General features: G+C 55.2%; 2 non-coding genes across 2 annotated transcripts; both read left to right on the forward strand.

Moving 5' to 3' along the window:
• The first annotated feature begins 3,446 nt into the window (after positions 1-3,446).
• LOC126476919 (small subunit ribosomal RNA) lies at positions 3,447-5,355 on the forward strand. The gene has a single exon (XR_007587352.1). It is a non-coding gene; the product is annotated as a small subunit ribosomal RNA (ribosomal RNA).
• Positions 5,356-5,709: 354 nt separating this feature from the next.
• On the forward strand, positions 5,710-5,864 carry LOC126476405 (5.8S ribosomal RNA). Its single transcript, XR_007586944.1, has one exon. It is a non-coding gene; the product is annotated as a 5.8S ribosomal RNA (ribosomal RNA).
• Positions 5,865-7,500: the final 1,636 nt, after the last annotated feature.

Below are 7,500 nucleotides of genomic sequence, written 5' to 3' on the forward strand. Positions count from 1 at the left end.
ACACAGATCTGCCACAACCATGGAATCAGAGCGCCGCCTGTCATGAGCCAAAAGTGCATCCTGACGTGACAAATCGGATGATGCCGCAGGCATCCAATTACGATAATCACTATCAACGAACCTGCCGCCCCCCCCCCAATACACCTTTCCCTACAACAATGTGTATCTCAACCTAACCTATATCGTACCTTAACCTAACCTATATCGTACCTTAACCTAACCTATATCGTACCTTAACCTAACCTATATCGTACCTTAACCTAACCTATATCGTACCTTAACCTAACCTATATCGTACCTTAACCTAACCTATATCGTACCTTAACCTAACCTACGTTGTGCCTTAACCTAACCTACGTTGTGCCTTAACCTAACCTACGTTGTGCCTTAACCTAACCTACGTTGTGCCTTAACCTAACCTACGTTGTGCCTTAACCTAACCTACGTTGTGCCTTAACCTAACCTACGTTGCGCCTTAACCTAACCTACGTTGCGCCTTAACCTAACCTACGTTGCGCATTAACCTAACCTACGTTGCGCCTTAACCTAACCTACGTTGCGCCTTAACCTAACCTACGTTGCGCATTAACCTAACCTACGTTGCGCCTTAACCTAACCTACGTTGCGCCTTAACCTAACCTACGTTGCGCCTTAACCTAACCTACGTTGCGCCTTAACCTAACCTACGTTGCGCCTTAACCTAACCTACGTTGCGCCTTAACCTAACCTACGTTGCGCCTTAACCTAACCTACGTTGCGCCTTAACCTAACCTACGTTGCGCCTTAACCTAACCTACGTTGCGCCTTAACCTAACCTACGTTGCGCCTTAACCTAACCTACGTTGCGCCTTAACCTAACCTACGTTGCGCCTTAACCTAACCTACGTTGCGCCTTAACCTAACCTAATTTGTGCCTTAACCTAACCTAATTTGTGCCTTAACCTAACCTAATTTGTGCCTTAACCTAACCTAATTTGTGCCTTAACCTAACCTAATTTGTGCCTTAACCTAACCTAATTTGTGCCTTAACCTAACCTAATTTGTGCCTTAACCTAACCTAATTTGTGCCTTAACCTAACCTAATTTGTGCCTTAACCTAACCTAATTTGTGCCGTAACCTAACCTAATTTGTGCCGTAACCTAACCTAATTTGTGCCTTAATGTAACCCATGTAGTGCCGTAACGTAACCCATGTAGTGCCGTAACGTAACCCATGTTGTGCCGTAACGTAACCCATGTTGTGCCGTAACGTAACCCATGTTGTGCCGTAACGTAACCCATGTTGTGCCGTAACGTAACCCATGTTGTGCCGTAACGTAACCCATGTTGTGCCGTAACGTAACCCATGTTGTGCCGTAACGTAACCCATGTTGTGCCGTAACGTAACCCATGTTGTGCCTTAACGTAACCCATGTTGTGCCTTAACGTAACCCATGTTGTGCCTTAACGTAACCCATGTTGTGCCTTAACCTAACCTATAATATGCCTTAACCTAACCTATAATATGCCTTAACCTAACCTATAATATGCCTTAACCTAACCTATAATATGCCTTAACCTAACCTATAATATGCCTTAACCTAACCTAAAGTGCACTGTAACCTAAACTATATTGCGCCGTAACCTGACGCACGTTGTCGCTGAACCTGCTCTGTAATTGTTATGCAACTCGTTAAATTAGTGTAGTGTTGCCTAACCGCAACCCTCGCAATATAGTTCGCTACTCGCACTGCCCGGTCCCCTGTGTATCGCGTCATGTTAAACACCTTGCAGGTGTTGCTGACTTTCCACATGCTCCTGCTATACACTGTAATGTGGATAGCAGCAGGACGTACATGCCCCCCCCCCTTCCCCCCTGCCTTCGCAAGCTGGTCGGTGAGAAGTTTGCATGTTCAACGCCCTTCGCATGCCGACGTCTCAGCCTACGTTGTGGTACGGCCTGTCACCTGTCCGCCGATGTACGCAAAACCCACAAACTGTACTGCACATTGGTCCGTATGTACTGAATGATACATCGTGGCACATGTGACCGTATGACGACTGCGCCTAGCAACGGCGGACCATACAGTCCGAATATTGTGCACGCAGCTACGTGTCGTCTCCCTATAAGAGCTGGATTGCAGTGTGGTACGCCATACAGACGTGTGGGAGGAACGGACGCCCTGGATGGCGATCAGCATGAGCAGTCTGTTGATGTAGTGGAGCGTGTATTCGGACGTAGTCGTCTCTTCTCACACACCGTGATAGCATGTTGCACCGTGTTCCACATCTGCGACATGCTGCAGAGGCCGGCTGACAGTCGTTCGCGCAATGGACACCGCATACGTACGGGGTCGACCTTCCACGTGTTCTCTAGGCGTGCACATGTTGTTGCGTCTATGTGGGCAGACGTAGTGTGTTGTGACACCTGACACAGGCATGCAATACTCGTTGCAAATGGCGATGGACGTGTACGTTTGCTGGTGACGTTACGCAAATGAACAACTGGTAACCCGTTGTGGTGCGGTTGTTCTCGCTAGAGGTGAATCAGTGTTGGCGACGATCGGTCGAGCTATTAACCGGTTGTTTCAGGGATACCCACCATGCCCACGAACGTGAAAGGGGACCCACCATGCCCACGAACGTGAAAGGGATCTGGGTGTGAGGCGATACGCGGCGGTGGCTGGGTGGGACCGTCCCCGGCCGGTGAGGGGGGGCCGCCCGGCGTGCTGGCAGCGCGGTGCGTGGGCGCACGCGCCACAGCCGGCTGGTGGGGGCGGCCAGTGGCAGGCGCGCCGGCCGACGGACGCGGCAGGCGGCGCAGCTGCGCGCCGGCGCCCCCTGCTCGCGGCGCCTTGCGGCCACAGTAGGTCCTCGCGGGCCCGGTGCGAAGCGCGGTGGCCATCTGCAGTGTGCTGGTCCGATTGAGGACTTTGTGCGCTGAGGATGCGCCGCCGCCCGGCGCTCGGCGCCGCGACGCCGTCTGCTGCTCGGTCGCCCCAGCGGTTCTCGCAGGTGGTTTGTATCGCAGCTGTGCGGACGTGTTGGCGCGTGCGCTGTGCTGGGAGAGTTCGCTTCGGCACCGAAGTGGGGCTTTTGTCCTTCTGTGGCGCTGGCGTTGGAGCTGCCGGTCACCGTAGGTGGCGCGTGTTGTCTCCTGCCGGCAATGCCACGACAGCACGCTCCCGGGCCTCTGTCGGCAGCGGCAAGCTCAGTTGGGAGCACGGGTGGTCGCACCTAAAGCGTCTACTCGCCTAACTCCGGGCGATTGCGCCTCTCTCGAACCCGACCAAGTACTTAGGACGGCGCTGCGCGCCGCCGGGACCTGAGAGGGTTTCGAGGTGTGTTGTGCAGGGGAGCTCAGCCTCCTCCTGTTTGCAGAATAATTGAGCGGACGCTTGCGTGTTCGCGCGGGCCCCTGGGACACACTCCCGGGCGGCCGGCTGCTCAGCTCTAGTTGACGCAGCTCCCTGGTTGATCCTGCCAGTAGTCATATGCTTGTCTCAAAGATTAAGCCATGCATGTCTCAGTACAAGCCGCATTAAGGTGAAACCGCGAATGGCTCATTAAATCAGTTATGGTTCCTTAGATCGTACCCACGTTACTTGGATAACTGTGGTAATTCTAGAGCTAATACATGCAAACAGAGTCCCGACCAGAGATGGAAGGGACGCTTTTATTAGATCAAAACCAATCGGTCGGCTCGTCCGGTCCGTTTGCCTTGGTGACTCTGAATAACTTTGGGCTGATCGCACGGTCCTCGTACCGGCGACGCATCTTTCAAATGTCTGCCTTATCAACTGTCGATGGTAGGTTCTGCGCCTACCATGGTTGTAACGGGTAACGGGGAATCAGGGTTCGATTCCGGAGAGGGAGCCTGAGAAACGGCTACCACATCCAAGGAAGGCAGCAGGGGCGCAAATTACCCACTCCCGGCACGGGGAGGTAGTGACGAAAAATAACGATACGGGACTCATCCGAGGCCCCGTAATCGGAATGAGTACACTTTAAATCCTTTAACGAGTATCTATTGGAGGGCAAGTCTGGTGCCAGCAGCCGCGGTAATTCCAGCTCCAATAGCGTATATTAAAGTTGTTGCGGTTAAAAAGCTCGTAGTTGGATTTGTGTCCCACGCTGTTGGTTCACCGCCCGTCGGTGTTTAACTGGCATGTATCGTGGGACGTCCTGCCGGTGGGGCGAGCCGAAGGCGTGCGACCGCCTCGTGCGTGCTCGTGCGTCCCGAGGCGGACCCCGTTGAAATCCTACCAGGGTGCTCTTTATTGAGTGTCTCGGTGGGCCGGCACGTTTACTTTGAACAAATTAGAGTGCTTAAAGCAGGCAAGCCCGCCTGAATACTGTGTGCATGGAATAATGGAATAGGACCTCGGTTCTATTTTGTTGGTTTTCGGAACCCGAGGTAATGATTAATAGGGACAGGCGGGGGCATTCGTATTGCGACGTTAGAGGTGAAATTCTTGGATCGTCGCAAGACGAACAGAAGCGAAAGCATTTGCCAAGTATGTTTTCATTAATCAAGAACGAAAGTTAGAGGTTCGAAGGCGATCAGATACCGCCCTAGTTCTAACCATAAACGATGCCAGCCAGCGATCCGCCGCAGTTCCTCCGATGACTCGGCGGGCAGCCTCCGGGAAACCAAAGCTTTTGGGTTCCGGGGGAAGTATGGTTGCAAAGCTGAAACTTAAAGGAATTGACGGAAGGGCACCACCAGGAGTGGAGCCTGCGGCTTAATTTGACTCAACACGGGAAACCTCACCAGGCCCGGACACCGGAAGGATTGACAGATTGATAGCTCTTTCTTGATTCGGTGGGTGGTGGTGCATGGCCGTTCTTAGTTGGTGGAGCGATTTGTCTGGTTAATTCCGATAACGAACGAGACTCTAGCCTGCTAACTAGTCGCGTGACATCCTTCGTGCTGTCAGCGATTACTTTTCTTCTTAGAGGGACAGGCGGCTTCTAGCCGCACGAGATTGAGCAATAACAGGTCTGTGATGCCCTTAGATGTTCTGGGCCGCACGCGCGCTACACTGAAGGAATCAGCGTGTCTTCCTAGGCCGAAAGGTCGGGGTAACCCGCTGAACCTCCTTCGTGCTAGGGATTGGGGCTTGCAATTGTTCCCCATGAACGAGGAATTCCCAGTAAGCGCGAGTCATAAGCTCGCGTTGATTACGTCCCTGCCCTTTGTACACACCGCCCGTCGCTACTACCGATTGAATGATTTAGTGAGGTCTTCGGACTGGTACGCGGCATTGACTCTGTCGTTGCCGATGCTACCGGAAAGATGACCAAACTTGATCATTTAGAGGAAGTAAAAGTCGTAACAAGGTTTCCGTAGGTGAACCTGCGGAAGGATCATTACCGACTAGACTGCATGTCTTTCGATGTGCGTGTCGTGTCGCGCAACACGCAGCTACCTGTACGGCCCGCAGTAGCCGTGCGCCGCGTGCGGAACCACGCGTTCGTCTCAAAACTAACGGCAATGTTGTGTGGTACGAGCGCTGAAGCGCTGGAGCGGCTGGCCTGCGGCACCTGGCGCCTGGCGCCGGTTTTGAATGACTTTCGCCCGACTGCCTGTCCGCTCCGGTGTGGAGCCGTACGACGCCCATCGGCCGTGAGGCCGTTGGACACTGAACGCTGGAACAGGGGCCGCCACACGCCTCAGTCCCGCCTATGCAACTGTCTTGAAAGAGATAGTGGAAACTATGAAAAGATCACCCAGGACGGTGGATCACTCGGCTCGTGGGTCGATGAAGAACGCAGCAAATTGCGCGTCGACATGTGAACTGCAGGACACATGAACATCGACGTTTCGAACGCACATTGCGGTCCATGGATTCCGTTCCCGGGCCACGTCTGGCTGAGGGTCGGCTACGTATACTGAAGCGCGCGGCGTTTGCCCCGCTTCGCAGACCTGGGAGTGTCGTGGCCGCCTGTGGGGCCGGCCGCGTCTCCTTAAACGTGCGATGCGCGCCCGTCGCCTGGCGGTTCGCATACCGGTACTTACTCGGTAGCGTGCACAGCCGGCTGGCGGTGTGGCGTGCGACACCTCGTACAACGACCTCAGAGCAGGCGAGACTACCCGCTGAATTTAAGCATATTACTAAGCGGAGGAAAAGAAACTAACAAGGATTCCCCCAGTAGCGGCGAGCGAACAGGGAAGAGTCCAGCACCGAACCCCGCAGGCTGCCGCCTGTCGTGGCATGTGGTGTTTGGGAGGGTCCACTACCCCGACGCCTCGCGCCGAGCCCAAGTCCAACTTGAATGAGGCCACGGCCCGTAGAGGGTGCCAGGCCCGTAGCGGCCGGTGCGAGCGTCGGCGGGACCTCTCCTTCGAGTCGGGTTGCTTGAGAGTGCAGCTCCAAGTGGGTGGTAAACTCCATCTGAGACTAAATATGACCACGAGACCGATAGCGAACAAGTACCGTGAGGGAAAGTTGAAAAGAACTTTGAAGAGAGAGTTCAAAAGTACGTGAAACCGTTCTGGGGTAAACGTGAGAAGTCCGAAAGGTCGAACGGGTGAGATTCACGCCCATCCGGCCACTGGCCTCCGCCCTCGGCAGATGGGGCCGGCCGCCCGCGCGGAGCAATCCGCGGCGGGGTCGTGTCCGGTTGCCTTTCCACTCGCCGCGGGGCGGGGCCGTTCCGGTGTGCGGTGGGCCGCACTTCTCCCCTAGTAGGACGTCGCGACCCGCTGGGTGCCGGCCTACGGCCCGGGTGCGCAGCCTGTCCTTCCGCGGGCCTCGGTTCGCGTCTGTTGGGCAGAGCCCCGGTGTCCTGGCTGGCTGCCCGGCGGTATATCTGGAGGAGTCGATTCGCCCCTTTGGGCGCTCGGGCTCCCGGCAAGCGCGCGCGGTTCTTCCCGGATGACGGACCTACCTGGCCCGGCCCCGGACCCGCGCCGCTGTTGGCTCGGGATGCTCTCGGGCGGAATAATCGCTCCCGTCAGCGGCGCTTCAGCTTTGGACAATTTCACGACCCGTCTTGAAACACGGACCAAGGAGTCTAACATGTGCGCGAGTCATTGGGCTGTACGAAACCTAAAGGCGTAATGAAAGTGAAGCTCTCGCCTTGCGCGGGCCGAGGGAGGATGGGGCTTCCCCGCCCTTCACGGGGCGGCGGCCTCCGCACTCCCGGGGCGTCTCGTCCTCATTGCGAGGTGAGGCGCACCTAGAGCGTACACGTTGGGACCCGAAAGATGGTGAAGTATGCCTGGCCAGGACGAAGTCAGGGGAAACCCTGATGGAGGTCCGTAGCGATTCTGACGTGCAAATCGATCGTCGGAGCTGGGTATAGGGGCGAAAGACTAATCGAACCATCTAGTAGCTGGTTCCCTCCGAAGTTTCCCTCAGGATAGCTGGTGCTCGTACGAGTCTCATCCGGTAAAGCGAATGATTAGAGGCCTTGGGGCCGAAACGACCTCAACCTATTCTCAAACTTTAAATGGGTGAGATCTCCGGCTTGCTTGATATGCTGAAGCCGCGAGCAAACGACTCGGATCGGAGT

This window comes from Schistocerca serialis, chromosome 4 (genome assembly GCF_023864345.2).
Source record: "Schistocerca serialis cubense isolate TAMUIC-IGC-003099 chromosome 4, iqSchSeri2.2, whole genome shotgun sequence".
Classification (NCBI taxonomy): Eukaryota; Metazoa; Arthropoda; class Insecta; order Orthoptera; family Acrididae; genus Schistocerca; species Schistocerca serialis.